Source organism: Saccopteryx bilineata, chromosome 4 (genome assembly GCF_036850765.1).
Source record: "Saccopteryx bilineata isolate mSacBil1 chromosome 4, mSacBil1_pri_phased_curated, whole genome shotgun sequence".
In the NCBI taxonomy this organism is placed as follows: Eukaryota; Metazoa; Chordata; class Mammalia; order Chiroptera; family Emballonuridae; genus Saccopteryx; species Saccopteryx bilineata.
The window spans coordinates 217,014,232-217,032,117 of NC_089493.1; the positions used below are offsets into that span (position 1 = coordinate 217,014,232).

A 17,886-nucleotide genomic window follows, 5' to 3' on the forward strand; every position below is an offset into this window, starting at 1 on the left:
ATTATACAATAGCTAGTACAAAATTCTACTAATTTAGTGTTAGAGTTATACACTTAAAAATCACTAAGGTTAGGAGTGGTGATTTTAAAATATGGCCCCAAATTCCATGATATTTTTCACATGGGGTGAAGGGTAGGTGTCTACCTGTCCTCCACTTGAATCTGGGAAATATATTATTAATAGGGTATAGATTTCTCAGCTTCTATCAGAATAAGTCATGCCCTTTCCATCTCATTCTCTGGGTATGCTCACTTTTGGGTAAGCCAAACACCATGTAAAAATTTGACCATTCTGAGACCTTCATAGTGAAGAAAAAAGACATGTGTAGGTTCTCTAGTAAGCAGTGCCAGGTAAGTTCCCATCTGATGAAGTTCCCAACAACAGCTAGCTATCTTGGACGTCTAGCCCAGTCAAGCCTTCAGATGGCCACAGCCCTAGCTGACATTTAACTATAACCACACAGAAGGAAAATCCTAAGAGAAAACTGTCCAGTCAAGCTCATCCTGAATTTCTAACCCTCAAAGCTAAGAGCAAAGTCAAATAGTTGTGTTACACTTCTAGGTTTGGAACCATTTATTACATAGCAATAGATATTCCTATACTAGGAAATGTAAATTTTCCTTATCATATGCCACTTCACTTGTATAGCTATGACTCTACTTTCCACGTGGTAAAAAAAATTATCCATCTAAAATATATTTAAATGTAAACATTGGCTTTATTTACATAACAAGATTAAAAAATACATTAAAACTAGGAGGTGTTGTTGGTTGCAGTCTCCTGAAAACACAGCCCATGGGGATAGCGGTTTATCAGGAGCCCTGAGTTACAGCAGAGTTGGTCACACTGCGGGTTTGCAGACCAGTCCAGCCCACTGCCAGTTTTGTATAAAATAAAATAAGACCCACAAAGCCTAAAGTGTTACTATCTTACCCTTTACCAAAAATGTTCACCAACTTCTGAGTTAGAGAACAGCAAAATTGAGATGAGCTTGTAAGTCTTCTGATTCATACCTGAGTCCTCTTTTCTCATGTGCTGTCTGACAGAATACAATTTTTCATTAACATCAACATATTTGAATGAGCCCATATCAAGAGCCTATGAATTTAATTTATATGAGTACTTCTTAAATTTTGTAAGGACTTCTTTTCGGGGGGGATAATGTTTGTTTGTTTTGGCCTTTAGTCACAGTAGTATAAATATACATTATTTTGTTTTCTGTGATACCATTAGTAAAGGGAAAAAAAGAAAATAAAATTGATATATTAGATTGGGGGTCAGCAAACTTTTTTCTCTAGGGACAGAATATTTTTCACTTTGCAAAAACAAACTCTGCATACACATAGTGTATGCCATAGCTACTCACTGTGCTGTTTAAAACCCAAAAGCAGTCAGATACAATACCTAAATAAATGGGCATAACTGTGTCCAATAACATTTTATTTATGAAAACAAGTGGTGAGCCAGTGTTAGCCTATAGTCCAAGTTTGTTGGCCCATCTCAAATAATTTTGGGACATACCCAGGCACAGGAATATATTCTGCTGCTTATAGTAAGACTGTAGCTATAAATTCTACACAGAAAAGTAAGGGAATGTCAGACATGAGGTTTATGTAATAACAATATCTTGCCTGTGTATTATATTTTCCCATTATGCTCTAAAATAACCCTTAATATCCAGGTTGCACATAATACTGAACTACAGATAGTTAGTATTATTGAATACCTCATAACTTGAAACTCAGTATTTATTATTTATATCTTGAAAGTCTTACTGTCTTACAGCTTATTTATTTCCCCCCAAAATATAAGGAGGCCATTCTAGATTTCACTAGAATCCTAAAACAGGGTCTTCTTTTCAATTTTGTTGTCTAATTTTCTTAAACATAGTATTTTCAGACTGTGTGAGAGATTTTTCCTCCTACTTTTCAGAACCACTAAAGTTTTCCCAATACAAAAAAAAAAAGGCTTATTTTTACCAGTTAGTAGAAGGCATTTCACTTTCAAAGAGAGAGAATTCTAATCCCTTCCATAGAGTTTTATACAATTTTAAATTATCTGGACATACTGTACCCTACATAAAGGAACAACGCCCCCTAAATTTGGGTAAAAATGGATAGGGTGAGGAAGATTGCAACCCAGTCCCCACTGCACAAAGTTGAAGGTAATATTACAAAGTATACTTTTGGAAACAAAGTTTGCTTTATTTTTCAACTTAAAATAAATGCCTACTTAACAAAAATAAAATAAAAATTTTCCAGAGCTAAAAGCACGTAAGTGGATTTTCCAGAGATTCAAAAACGGTTATTTCCTTTGTGCCTAAAATACATGTAGATTTCAGAGACTTAACAATGTACCAAAAAGGCAAGCCACTAATCAATTAAAATTTTATTTAAATGTTGATTATCCACATATATAAATGTATATATAAAGTAATAATTATAAAACACAAAATACAAACATTATAGCACCATTTTTAATCATTTTATTTTAAAGAATAGGAAATTTGAAGTGTTTGCTTTGAAAGCTCATAGAATTACCCACATGTGAAAGAGTCAAAACTTCTGAAAAGTGTAAAAATTATTCTTTTTTCTACCTACAGGCAAGTCTAAATTGCTGTGCAAATTTTGTTCAAAGTTTTTGAAAAGGAATTATCTTGAAAAGAAAATCTCTGATGATACACAATAAAACTTCAGGAACAGAAGAAAACTTCTCATTGCCTGCATGTACAGAGCACAGACCAAACAATCTACTCGCCAGTGTGTATGCGTGTATGCACACACATTCTACAGTGCATGTTTATTAACTGATTCAACAAAATGTTATTGGGTGCCCATACATTAATTTACTTACTATGTATATGTATAAACGTGTATGTGTACTTGAGCCTTGAACAACACAGTTTTGAACTGGGTAGGACCACTTATACACTGAATACCTCTACTATCTTCAGTCAGAGGCTGGGAGTCTGTGAATGTGGAGGGCTGACTATTCATTAATCTATGCCATTTTATATAAAGGACTTGAGCATCCATGAATATTGGTATCCATGGTGGTCCTAGAACCAATCCTTTGTGGATACCAAGGGACAACTAATATTTTAGGGTATCAAAAGTTATACATAGATTTTCAACTGCACAGGAGTCAAAATCCCTAACTCCCACACTTTTTGTGTAACGGATCTGTGAGAGCAATGCCAAGAGAATAGCCTAAGGGCAAGAAGACAGTGCAGGTAAAATGACCTCAGGGCAACAGAAATTATCTTCTGGTGCAGGTTTTACACACAAAAGCTATAAATGTTGATGTTAAAGATTATAATGGTAATGAAGGTAACAACAGAATTACTTCAAACACAAAGACCTCTATATTCTGTTCTTTAAATACAATGCCAGTTCACCCTGCTCACTTGATCTTCCTTCATTCTAGCCTAGGACCTCACTGCAGATGGCCTGATACACTTTGGGTACTGAAAAAGCCTAGATATTGCCACCCCAAAATATGCCTCTTTGATATATTGGTTATTTTAAGCTGAAGCATTTGAAAAACAGCAAATGCAGAGGCTTTCTCTGAATGCCCCCTCCTGCCTTAAGACAGATCTTCCAAAAGGAACTCAATTGCAATTAATCCCTTTCCCAGGAATTTCATCAACCAGGGAAGACTGACTTTTCACAGGAGAGAAAACCAAAAGTACACCCCCTACCCAGACAAACCGTCACAAACTATCATGCCTCCCATCTATTTTTCTAATGTCTCATTCATCTTCCTAAAAATTCATCACTTCTCTCTAAGTAATCTACATTTCCCCTCCCTCTTTCCTATTAAGATTTCAAATCTCACCATTTAGGGAGGTATTTATTTTCCTGTGATGTCCCTTGCACATACTATTAAAAAGTAATAAGTTTGTATAGCTTTTTTCTTATTAATCTGCCTATTGTCCATTTATTTCATAGACCCAACTATCAAACGCAGGAGGGTAGAAGCTAAGCCCTTTCACCCAGCATGGTCTTCCAGCACCACCTCATTCCCACCAGGCTGCAGGCTGCCCAACACAGCTGTGTAAGGGCAAATTTTAAAACAGAAGAAAATGGCTTTTAATTTACTGAGCGGGATGACAATTTCTTGACAGATTATAGTGTAATTGCACTTTTATTAAATAGTAAGCACCTCAATGTCATATTAATTTTAAGAAATCTTTGTCAGAAAATAATAATAATAATAATAACATTGGCATATAGATATTGTTTTTCCAGGATGTGTATCCTTTACCAACTACAAAGGTATGCCAAGTCTCTGGCTTTCTGGGGCTATGCGCAGCGAGCTGCCAGTTTTCTAGGACTCAGTAGCATGGCCCAGGAAGCTAGCACACTCCATGCCCCAGCTCCAAACATGTCGGGACTCTGTCCCTCGCCTCCACCAGGCCCAGACCACCTTCCCCACCAGAGCTGCAGCAACAGCCACCCTGCTCAGCCACCACCGCTGAGACACAGCCAGGCTGGCCGAAACTTCTTGGCACCACACTCAATATTACTAACAGGGACCCTTGTTTCCAGTACATTTGATCATCAAAATAGCATTGCATTCTCCCCAGAGAAATGCAATTTTGTCTCCATGTCAAGTAGTTTGACGTGTGGTAATCAGAGGGAGACACAAATCTTGAATTTATGCTTTCCTTTGTGACTAATACTAACTTAAATACCCAAAATCAAAGAGCCGGCTGTTCTTCCAAACTGCTTTAAAACCCACCACAATTTTTTGTTGTTTCAGAAACCCACAGTACAATCTGCAATGCATTACAAACTCTGAGCAGAGAGTCTTATCTATATTTTCTTGTGTATTGCAAAGCCTCCCAAAATACTGATCAGAGACAGTGCCCACATTCCAAGACTAGTGCCACAAGTTTGCTGCAAGTTGAGGGAGAAAAAATTGAAAGTAACAGATGTTTGGGTTGCCTAGTCTTGTTATATTCAAGACTTCATCAACAATGCAAAGTTTTAAGTTAGAAATGTACATAGTTCTATTGTTCCCTATGGAAATTTCTAACTAAAACCAGAGTCTAAGAATTCATTTTCAAACAAAAATTCTAACTACTGGACTCCAGTTTTAAAAAGAAAAAAATATATATGCTCTTAGAGGAGAAGAAAATTCAGTCTGAGGAGGCCCTCTCCAGTCAGCACCACCGCAGGAGCAGGGTTCCGTGGGAGGTAACTCTTCTCCCCTGCTCGTGCAGACTTGGTGACTCCATGGGCTGTGCTCCCTGGGCTTCAGTTGTACAAAAAGGAAGCTGTAGGGAGGCTCACAGCCTCACTAGGGGGAGAATGTTCTGTAGAACTGGTCTGACCATGCTCAGAATAGCTCCACATGAGGTATTCTAATTCTCTTCAAAGACACGAGAGCTTCAGAAGCCCCTCCAGAAGGCTTGCTTGCGCCCCCTCTGCCAACCATAACGCTCATCTCCTGCTAGGTTTTGCATGCCCAGAAAAGAAAGTCATTAGCTCCCTCCTGGACTCAGAGAGAGGAGTAAGCAAAGTCCATTGTTTGCCCTCAAAATCTGCATTCCTAGTGGCTGTTGGTTCACATATTAGTCTACTTCAAAGGGACAGCAACACAGGACTTAAATTACACAGGATTTCAGAAGAGCTCAGATCCAGGGCTTTTTTGGCTGAGGATGGACTAACAAATAAAACTGGGAAAGTAGAGCCAGTTTTATTTTAATATAAATGTATAAGAGGAAGTCAATATTTTGTTGTTTTTGTGGTGTTGTTATTGTTGTTGTTTCTAAAATCTGTTTATTCTTTTATCCCAACTTTTCCATGAAACCACTCCTGATAGTCTACATATATACAATGATCCCTCCATTCTCTGGACTCTTAAAAATACATAGTCTTAACGTCAGAGAAATGGCGCCATGAGGGGTGCTCCTGATACCTCTCCCTAAAATTTCAACAAGTTCAACAACTAGAGACAGAAAAACAATCCTAGGAGCATCTGAAATACACATACATCAAACAAAGGTACTATTGAGCAAAAAGGTGGCTGAATATATAATCCACTCTGAAGGAAATAAGATGGAGAACGGAGTATTCCACGTTCCTCACTGACCTGAGGAAGGGCTGCTTTCACATGGAACTGAGAGGAAGGGAGGGCTGGGGAAGAGGGAATAAGCTGGCAAGGGCAGAGAGTAGAGAGTGTGCCCACGGCTCTGCTTTAGTTTGCCAACACAGAGCTAATGCCAGAAGCAAACCCCAGCAGAGGTGGGGGAGGGGGTTGCTTGCAGAGACTCATACCAGAGCAGCTTTGGGCTTTGTTTACTCCTGGTCTCCCAATTGGGGAGCATGGACAGTGTGCAAGTGGATCCACCTGGCGCTCTGGGCATGGGCACCTGCATTCCCGGATGGAGGGGCTGGGTCAGAGACTGTCAGTAGTGGCCCTCTGCATGGGCTGTGACCAGAGTTTCTGTATAATCCCAGCTTCCTGAATAACATAGCGTGGAAAGTACCCAGAGCCGGCTTCCCTACACCCGGACCTATCCAGGCAGGGCATCTCCGCCAGCCATACAGGCTAGAAAGCAAACTCCCATGAAGGAGATCTTTGGAAGTGGTGGGGGGAAGGGCATGCAGATAGCCTGTAAGCAGCCTCTGGGGAGCAGACACGCAGAATGCTGAAAGGAACCTAACCCACAGTCTGCTCACTGCCTGGCTGGCTTACGCTGGTGGCTCTGGCTGACAAAGCCTTCTTTCCCAGGGCTGCAACTTAAGCAAAAAAGCACAGTCCTACAGAACAGACCTCTGAGAACACTGTGGAAGTTTGACGGGCTGGGCTGTAGGCTTCTTAACAAGGGAAAAGCCTGTGGAGAGCAGACCCATGGAGACCCATGGAGCGCTGTGACAAATTTTAAGTAGACATACCCGAGCAACCTTAGGAAAGAGCCTGACTAGATGTCAATCACTCCCCTGACTGCCTAAGCTGGTGGCTGTAGTTGGTAAAGCTATCATACCCAGGGCTGTGCTTTGAACGGACCTGGAGGAAGGAATTGTTGCCTTTAAAGGCTTCTTGCTCTGCAGGCAGTGACTGGGGCTTCTTCCTGCCAGCCGACACAGATTATAAAGTGCACAAAGCCTGGGGAGAGTAGATGCGTGGAGTGCTGAGGCATACTAGACATGCCCAGAGGCTCAAAAAAGACACCTGAAAGTCAATCAGCTCCCAGCTCTGCCTGATTATGCTGGTGGCAAGTCCTTACCCAGAACCCTGCTTTGAGCAGGGATAGAGGGGATATTTGGCAGCTCTTAGAGCCTCTTGTTCTCCAGGCAGTGTCTGGGGCAACTTCACAGCTGGGACCCCAGGCTGTGGTTCAAGAAGGAGAGATTTGGGGAGAGGCTCAGGGAAAATGGACTCTCCCATTGTCAGAGCCTGCAAATGCTGACAAGCCCTGACTACCAATGGGATGGAGTCCTAGTTTATGTCATCACCATAGTGACACATCTACTGCAACTCTCGGCCTGAGTGCCACAGAGGCATAACCTGGGGTACAGCACCACTGGCCATAAAGAGAGAGAAGAAAGAAAAAGGAAGAAGATAACCTCACAAAACCAGAAAAAATTCACAGTCTTTATAACTTTTTCCATTTTTTTCTTTCATTTTTTAATTTTGTTTTTCTTCCACCTTGGACATTTTATTCTTTTCCTGTTTTATTATTCTCTTTTAATTTTGAACTTTATTACCCATAGGTGTTACATTTTCCATTCTTTTTTTTTCTTTTTTTCTCTCTTTTTGTTTCTTCTTTTCTCTTTCACTTTTTCTCTCATTCGATACAAACAAATTATTTTAATCTGGATTCAATTTTTTTCTTTTCATTGCATTTTGTGAGCTTTTTACTCCACTTCTCACCTCATTAACATTTCCCCCAACTCCGGCTCTCCATTCTATGTAGTTTTTCTTCCACTTAATACAATATAATTTTCATTTTTCACTGTATTTTTTCTCTTTTTCTTCTTTTCTCTTTCCCTATTTCATTCATTTGACTGTTATTTACAGACAAATTATTTTACTCTTAATCCAAATTATTTCCTTGTAGCATTTTGTGGGTTCTTACTTCAATTTTTGTCTCTTTATCACTTCATCCCAACTCAGCCCCTCCATTCTATGCAGTATTTGTTCCACTTTTTTCAGTTTTTCACTGTATTTTCTCAAAAAAAATTTTTATCAACTCTTATCAGTGTTATTAATAATACCACACTCAAATGTCATTAAGCAAAAAAAAATTGAATATCATGGATAAAAAAGACAGATGTAGCTCAGATAGATGAAGAAAAATCTATAGAAAAAACTTCAATAGCTTGGAAATCTTGGACTTAAATGAGAGAGATTTAAAATTGAAGTACTAAAAATACTCAGGGATATACAAAAAAGCACAGAAAGGCAACTTAGGGAATTTAAAAAACAATTCAACAAACAGAAAGAATACATCACCAAGGAAATTGAAACTACAAAAACGAATAAAACAGAAATGAAAAACTCAATTTATGAACTAAAAAACAAGGTAACAAGCTTAGCTAATAGAACAGGCAAGACAGAGGAGAGAATTAGTGACATAGAAGATGGGCAACTAGAGACACTACAGAGATTAGAGATGAGAGACTCACAATTAAAAAAAATGAGAAAGCCCTACAGGAATTGTCTGACTCCATCAGAAAGAGCAACATAAGAATAATGGGTCTATCAGAAGGAGACAAGAGAGAAAATGGAATGGAGAACATATTTAAACAAATAATAGATGAGAACTTCCTAAGCCTATAGACAGAACTAAAGCCACAAATTCAAGAAGCAAACAGAACACCGAGTTATCTTAATCCTAACAAACCTACTAAAGGCACATCATAATGAAATTGACACAAACCAATGACAAAGAAAAAAATCCTCAAGGCAGCCAGAAAAAAAAAAGAATACAACATATAAAGGAAGGCCAATTAGATTATCATTAAATTTCTCAGCAGAAACTCTACAAGGTAGAAGACAGTGGACCCCAATATTTAAAGATCTGAAAGAAAGAAACTTCCAGCCAAGAATACTATACTCATCAAAGCTATCCTTCAAATATGAAGGAAAAATAAAACCATTCACAGATACAGAAAAGATGAGGGAATTTATCACCAGAAAACACTCATGTCAGGAAATACTAAAGGGTGTTTTCTGACCAGATACCAAGAACAAAACAAAACAGAAGTGCAAGTAAAAGCTCCATCAAGATCACAATAAAAACAATTTATTAATCTGTGACATAAAATAAAGGAGAGAGCACAAAGATTAATAGTATCAAAGGAGGATGGAGTGCAGAAGCACTCATGAGATAATGTACTACCATGAACATAATATGTATCCTTTCTATTATTTAATGGTAACCACCCCTGAAAAAAACCCACCACAGAAGCCTGACCTGAAAAAAGAAGTAGCAGAGGAAAGAAGTGTGGATTACTACCAAACAAGTACAACTGATAGAAAAACAAAAGAGAAGAACCAAACAAGATATAAAACAATCAGAAAGCAATATATAAAATGGCAATAGGAAACCCTCAAGTGTCAATAATTACCCTAAATGTAAATAGATTAAACTCACCAACAAAAAGACATAGAGTAGCAGAGTGGATTTAAAATGAAAATCTAACTGTATGCTGCCTACAAGAAACACATCTAAGCTACAAGGATAAAAACAAATACACAGTGAAAAGTTGGAAAACAATACTCCAAGCAAATAACAACCAAAAAAAGCAGGTGTAGCAATACTCATATCTAATAATGCTAACTACAAGACAGCAAAGGTAATCAGACACAAAAACAGTCATTTCATAATAATAAAGGAAACATTCAACCAAGAAGACATAACACTTCTTAATATATATGCACCAAACCAAGGAGCACCAAAATATATAAGACAGCTACTGACTGACCAAAAAGCAAAAACCGACAAAAATACAATCATACTTGGAGAAATCAATACATCGCTGACGGCTCTAGATAGTTCATCCAAAAAGAAAATCAATAAAGATAAATTGGCTTTAAACGAAACACTAGAAAAATTGGATATGATAAACATCTACAGGACATTTCATACCAAAGAGCCAGAATATACATTTTTCTCTAGTGTACAGGGAACATTCTCAAGAATTGACCATATGTTGGGCCACAAAAATAACATCAGCAAATTCAGAAAACTTGAAATTGTACCAACCATATTTTCTGAACATAAAGCCTTGAAACTAGAATTCAACTGCAAAAAAGAAGAAAAAAACCCTACAAAAATGTGGAAACTAAACAACATACTTTTAAAAAATAAATGGGTCAAAGAAGAAATAAGCGCAGAGATCAAAAGATACATACAGACAAACAAAGATAACAATACGACATAGCAGAATCGTTGGGATGCAGCAAAAGCAGTAATAAGAAGGAAGTTCATATCACTACAGGCCTATATGAACAAACAAGAGAAAGGCCAAGTAAACCACTAAACTCACATCTTAAGGAACTAGAAAGAGAAGAACAAAGGTAACCCAAAACCAACAGAAGAAAGAAAATAATAAAAATCAGAGCAAAAATAGAGAACAGAAAAACTGTAGAAAAAATTAATAAAACAAGGAGCTGGTTGTTTAAAAAGATCAACAAAATTGACCAACCCTGGCAAGACTCACTAAAGAAAAAAGAGAAAGGATTCATATAAACAAAATCCAAAATGAAAGAGAAGAAATCACCACAGATATCATAGATATACAAAGAATTATTGTAGAATACTATAAAAACTACATGCCACCAAATTTAACAATCTAGAAGAAATGGATAAATTTCTAGAACAATACAACCTTCCTAAACTGAGTCATTATGAAGCAGAAAGCCTAAACAGACCCATAAGCTGGGCAGAAATAGAAACAACTATCAAGAACCTCCCTAAAAATAAAAGTCCAAGGCCAGACGGCTATACTAGTGAATTATATCAAACAATCAAAGAAGACTTGGTTCCTATTCTATTCAAAGTCTTCCAAAAAATTGAAGAAGCAATACTTCCAAATACATTTTATGAGGCCAACATAACCCTCATACCGAAACCAGGCAAGGACAACACAAAAAAAGAAAACTATAGACCAATATCTCTAATGAATACAGATGCTAAAATACTAAACAAAATATTATACTAGCAAATCGAATACAACAATACATTAAAAAAATAATTCATCATGATCAAGTGGCATTCAACCCAGAATCACAAGGATGGTTCAACATATGTAAAACGGTTAATGTACTACACCATATCAACAAAACAAAGAACAAAAATGATATGATCCTATTAATAGATGCAGAAAAGGCATTTGATAAAATACAACCCTATTTGATGTTTAAAACACTCAAAAAATGGGTATAGAAGGAAAATATCTCAACATAATAAAGGCTATTTATAAGAAACCATCAGCTAACATCAGATTAAATGGCTTTTCCCCTAAAATCAGGAACAAGACAAGGTTGTCCACTCTCTTCACTCTTATTCATCGTAGTGCTGGAAGTTCTACCCAGAGCAATCAGACAAGAGAAAGAAATAAAAGGCATCCATATCGGAAAAGAAGAAGTAAAGGTTTCACTTTTTTCAGATGATATGATTCTTACATCGAAAACCCCAAAGAATCCACAAAAAGACTACTAGAAACAATAAACCAATACAGTAAGGTCGTAGGATACAAAATTAATATACAAAAGTCCATTACCTTTCTATATGTCAACAATAAAACATCAGAAAACAAACTCAAAAAAATAATCCCCTTCATGATTGCAACAAAAAAAATAAAATACCTAGGAATAAACATAACAAATAATGTAAAGGACCTATATAATGAAAACTACAAAGCATTGTTAAGAAAAATAAAAAAAGATACAATGAAATGAAAAAATATTTCTTGTTCTTGGATAGGAAGAATAAATATAATCAAAATGACTATATTACCCAAAGTGATATACAAATTTAATGCAATTACCATCAAAATTCCAATGTCATTTTTTTAAATGGAACAAAAAATCATCAGGTTTATATGGAACTATAAAAAACCCTGAATAGCCAAAGCAATCCTAAGGAAAAAGATTGAAGCTGGGGGCATTACAATTCCTGACTTCAAATTATATTATAGAGCCAGGACAATCAAAACAGCATGGTACGGGCAGAAAAATAGACACTCAGACCAATGGAACAGAATAGAAAGCCCAGAAATGAAACCACATATATATAGTCAAATAATTTTTGATAAAAGGGCCAACAATACACAATGGAGAAAAGAAAGCCTCTTTAACAAATGGTGCTAGGAAAACTGGAAAGCCACATGTAAAAGAATAAAACTTGACTACACTTTGTCCCCTTGTACTAAAATTAATTCAAAATGGATTAAAGACCTAAATATAAGACCTGAAACAAAAATTACATAGAAGAAAATGTAAGTACTAAACTAATGTACCTTGGTTATAAAGAGCACTTTATGAATTTGACTCCAAAGACAAGGGAAGTGAAGGCAAAAATAAATGAATGGGACTACATCAGACTAAGAAGTTTTTGCACAGCAAGAGAAACTGACAACAAAATAAACAGATAACCAACTAAATGGGAGATGATATTTACAAACAACAGCTCAGATAAGGGCCTAATATCCAAAATATACAAGGAACTCTTAAAACTCAACAACAAACAAGCAAACAATCCAATAAAAGAATGGGAAGAGGACATGAACAGACACTTCTCCCAGGAAGAAATACAAATGGCCAACAGATATATGAAAAGATGCTCATCTTCATTAGCTATTAGAGAAATGCAAATCAAAACTGCAATGAGATATCACCTCACACCTGTTAGATTAGCTATCATCAATAAGACAGGTAATAACAAGTGTTGGAGAGGCTGTGGAGAAAAAGGAACCCTCATTCACTATTGGTGGGAATGTCAAGTAGTACAACCATTATGGAAAGTATAGTATATAATTCACAAGTATGGTGGTTCCTCAAAAAATTAAAAATAGAACTATCATATGACCCAGCAATCCCTCTATTGGGACTATACCCCCAAGACTAAAAAACACTGGTACGTAAAGACACATGCAGCCCATCTTCATTGCAGCATTGTACACAGTGGCCAAGACATGGAAACAACCAAAAAGCCCTTCAGTAGATGACTGGATAAAGAAGATGTGGTACATATATACTATGGAATACTACTCAGCCTAAGAAATGATGACATCAGATCATTCACAACAACATGTATGGACCTTAATAACATTATACGGAGTGAAATAAGTAAATCAGAAGAAACTAAGAACTATATGATTCCATACATAGGTGAGGCATAAAAATGAGACTCAGGGATATAGACAAGATTGTGGTAGTTACAGGGGTTGGGGGAAGGGGAGGGAGAGAAAGGGAGGAGCATAAAGAAACCCAGATAGGTGATGGAAGACATTTTGACATTGGGTGATGGGAATGCAACAAAATTAAATGTCAAAATAACCTGGAGATGTTTTCTCTGAACCCATGTGCCCTAATTAATTTATGTCACCCCATTAAAATTAATAATAAAATAAATACAGTCTCTACTGAAAACTAAGCACTTAATTACATACCCACCTGTAATAGTCTTGGTATTATATTTTTAATACAGACTACCCATGTTGATTTTCAGTGTTTCAAGAGCAGACAAAATGTTTTGCACCTACTATCAGAACTAAAATGAAGAGAGTGGGGATGGGAGAGCCAAGAGAACCATTTGGCATAAGCTTCATATTCAAAACAAGACAAATTTAGATTTTTAATAATATCTCCAAGGAGATGACGTCAGAGTAATGGTGGAGTAGGAAGCGATACCGATAAATCTCCCCCCAAACTCAACAAGATCTTCAACCAGAAACAGAAAAACCTATACTTGGAGCCTCCAGATGCTTCACAATACACCCGAAGGTATGGTCGAGTGAAAAATTGGCTAAATATATAACCAAATCCTGAAGGAAATAGGGAGTAAGAAATGCTCCGCCTTCCTCACTAACCTAAACAGGGTGGCTTTCTCTGGTAACTGTGAATATAGAAACTGAGGCGGGCAAAGGGGGGGAATACATCCAGGCCGTGCACAAAAGGCCGAACCAGGCTGTGGCATGGAGATCCTAGTGGAGGAAAAACTGTTCCTGTGGCAAGCCGGGCAATACAAGCTAACACTCGCGCCAAACCCAAACAAAGAAAGACAAGCGGGGCAGCCATTTTACCCGTTCTCCTGGTTGGTGCGCAGTTAGTGGGCGAGAGATCTCTTCCTAAGCCCCAGAAGTGGATGTCCGTGTTGCCCCACAGAGAGGCAGGGTCAGAGGCCTTTCTGTGGGCCGAAAGCAGAATCTCTGGGCAGCCCCAGCACCCTGGGAAAGCCGCGCACGGGAGGGAGCGAGAACTAATTCCAACGGTGGAAATTTTCCGTGCTGGTGAGGGTTTCTCTCAGGGAAATGCAGCCGGCCTCATATCCTGGTGTGCGCGCGCAGATAGGTAGTGAGCGATTCCTCCGAGTGCCTCGGCAGGGCGCGCCCACGTTATCGCACAGAGGGGCAGAGTCAGGGGCCTTTGTGTGGGCAAAAGTGGAATCTCGGGCCGCCCCAGCGCCTTGCAAAAGCCGCGCACGGGGACGGAGCAAGAGCGAATTCCAGTGCTGCAAATTTCCATGCGGTTGGGGGTTTCACTCAGAGCGTGAGACTGCTGGCCGGATATCCTGGTCTGCGCGCGCAGAGAGTGAATGAGAGTTTCCTCCAAGCACCCCGGAAGTGGGTGCCCGCCTGTGTTACCGGACAGAGTGGCAGAGCCAGAGGTCTTTGAGTGGGCGGAAAGCCCGCCTGATTATGCTAGCAGCTCTGACTGACTGAGCCTTACCCAGAGCCCTGTGCTAAGTGGAAATAGAGTGGGGAGTTGCCAGCTCTTTGAACCTCTTACTATCCAGGCAGAGGCAGCAGCAACCCCATAGCTGGATTATCAGGCTACTAATTGAGGAAGGAAAGACTAGGAGAAAGGCTCCAGGAACATGGACTCTCTCACTGTCGGAGCCTATGAAAGCTAATGAGCCGTGACTCCCAACGAGACTAAAGCACAATACATGACATTGCCATAGAGACTTATCAACTGCAAACCTCTACCTGAGCGTGCCAAAGGGGCAGAACCTGGGGTACAGAGTCACCGACCAGGAAGAGGGAGAGAAAAGAAAAAACAAGAAGATAACCTCTCAAAATCAAGAATAATCTGCAGACTTTATAACCTATCCCATTTTATTATATTTGTTCGTTTGTTTCTCTTATCTTCATTCTTGATACTTTTTTTCCTCCTCCAATTTGGCCGATTAACTCTCTGCCGGTCTTACTCTCTCCTCTCCTTGAACTACACTACCCATAAGTGTTACATCTCCCATTATCTTTTTTCTCCTCTTCCTTTCTCTCTATGAGGGTTGCACTCCAAAACCCTTAACTCTCTCTCTCTCCTTTCTTTTTTCTTCTTTTACTGGTTCCCTCTTTTTTTCTCTCTCTCTCTTTCTTTTCTCCCTCTATATTAGTTTCTTCCTTTCTCCTTTACATCTCCTCTCATTCAAACCTCAATAACAAACAAATTATCTTATCTGGGACTCAAACTTATGTTTGTGGCATTTTGGGGTTTTTTTACTTCACCTTTTTAACTCACTAGCAGTGCTCCCATCCCTGGCTCTCCATTTTATCTAGTTCTTGTTCCACTAAATACAATAGTATTTTTTTAATTTGTCCCCCCATTTTTCTGTTCTCTTATTCCTCTCATCATAACTCTTAGACAACACCAACACCTAAAAGCAAATCATTTTATTCTTGACCCAAATTTTTCCTTATTTGCTTTTTGTGGATCCATACCGCCCCCCCTTTTTTTTTTCCTTTTTTGTTCTTTTTTTTTTTTTTTGCCCCTTTATTACTTTTCCCCAATTCAGGACCTCCATCACAGGCATTGTTTGTTATAATTCACAGTTCACCACAAGATTTTCTCAAGAAAAAGGGGAGAGGAGAGGAAAAAAGGAGGGGGGGAATAATTTCCTTTTTTTAAAAATTATTATTTTATTTTTCTTTATTTCATTATTAATTTTTTTTTAAAAAAACAACTCTTTTTGATTTTTTATTTTTTTTAACTTTTTATTCTTTATTAAATCTCATTAATACTATCAACAAAACCACCCTCAGATGTCATTAAGGAAGAGAAAATCGAATATCATGGATACAAAAGAAAGAGAGGTAACACAGCTAGATGAGGAAAAATCTATGGAGAAAAAAATTAATATATTGGAAACCTTGGAGCTAAATGACAGAGAATTCAAGATAGAAATACTAAAAATCCTCCGAGATATACAAGAAAACACAGAAAGGCAATTTAGGGAGCTCAGAAAACAACTCAATGAACACAAAGAATATATGTCCAAAGAAATTGAAACTATAAAAACAAATCAAACAGAGATGAAAAACTCAATTCACAAGCTGAAAAACGAAGTAACAAGCTTAGCTAATAGAACAGGTCAGATAGAAGAGAGGATTAGTGAAATAGAAGACAAGCAACTTGAGGCACAACAGAGAGAAGAAGAAAGAGACTCAAAAATTAAAAAAAATGAGATAGCCCTACAAGAATTATCTGACTCCATCAAAAAGAATAACATAAGAATAATAGGTATATCAGAGGGAGAAGAGAGAGAAAATGGAATGGAGAACATACTCAAACAAATAATAGATGAGAACTTCCCAAGCTTGTGGAAAGAACTAAAGCCTCAAATTCAAGAAGCAAACAGAACACCGAGTTTTCTTAACCCCAACAAACCTACTCCAAGGCATATCATAATGAAATTGACACAAACCAACAGCAAAGAAAAAATTCTCAAGGCAGCCAGGGAAAACAAGAATACAACATATAAAGGAAGGCCCATTAGATTATCATCAGATTTCTCAGCAGAAACTCTACAAGCTAGAAGAGAGTGGACCCCAATATTTAAAGTCCTGAAAGAGAGAAACTTTCAGCCACGAATACTATACCCATCAAAGCTATCCTTCAAATATGAAGGAGAAATAAAAACATTCACAGATACAGAAAAGATGAGGGAATTTACCATCAGAAAACCCCCACTCCAGGAATTACTAAAGGGGGTTCTCCAATCAGATACAAAGAACAAAAAAAAAACAGAGCCACAAGTAAAAGCTCCAAGAAGGACACAATAAAACCAAATTTAAACTGTGACAACAACAAAAAGAAAGAGGGGGAGAAGATGGAGATTAACAGTAGCAAAGGACGATGGAGTGCAAAAGTACTCACAAAATAGTTTGCTACAATGAACAGGGTAGGGACCCTTTTCATTACTCAAAGGTAACCACCATTGAAAAAACCACCACAGAAGCACATGAGATAAAAAAGATAGCAACAGAGGAAAGATGTATGGAATACAACCAAATAAAAACAAAAGATAGAAAAACGAAAGAGAAGGATCAAACAAGACACAAAACTAACAGAAAGCAAGATATAAAATGGCAATAGGGAACTCACAAGTATCAATAATTACACTAAATGTAAACGGATTAAACTCACCAATAAAAAGGCACAGAGTAGCAGAATGGATTAAAAAAGAAAATCCAACTATATGCTGCCTACAGGAAACTCATCTAAGTAACAAGGATAAAAACAAATTCAAAGTGAAAGGCTGGAAAACAATACTCCAAGCAAATAACATCCAAAAAAAAGCAGGTGTAGCAATACTCATATTGGATAATGCTGACTACAAGACAGGAAAAGTACTCAGAGATAAAAATGGCCATTTCATAATGGCTAAGGGGACACTGAATCAAGAAGACATAACAATTCTTA

The 17,886-nt window shown here is 37.8% G+C and overlaps 1 pseudogene; it reads left to right on the forward strand.

Annotated features, from left to right (window-relative positions):
• The first annotated feature begins 4,251 nt into the window (after positions 1-4,251).
• The window catches only part of LOC136335640 (serine/threonine-protein kinase 16 pseudogene), a 149,905-nt pseudogene continuing 136,270 nt past the window's right edge, over positions 4,252-17,886 (forward strand).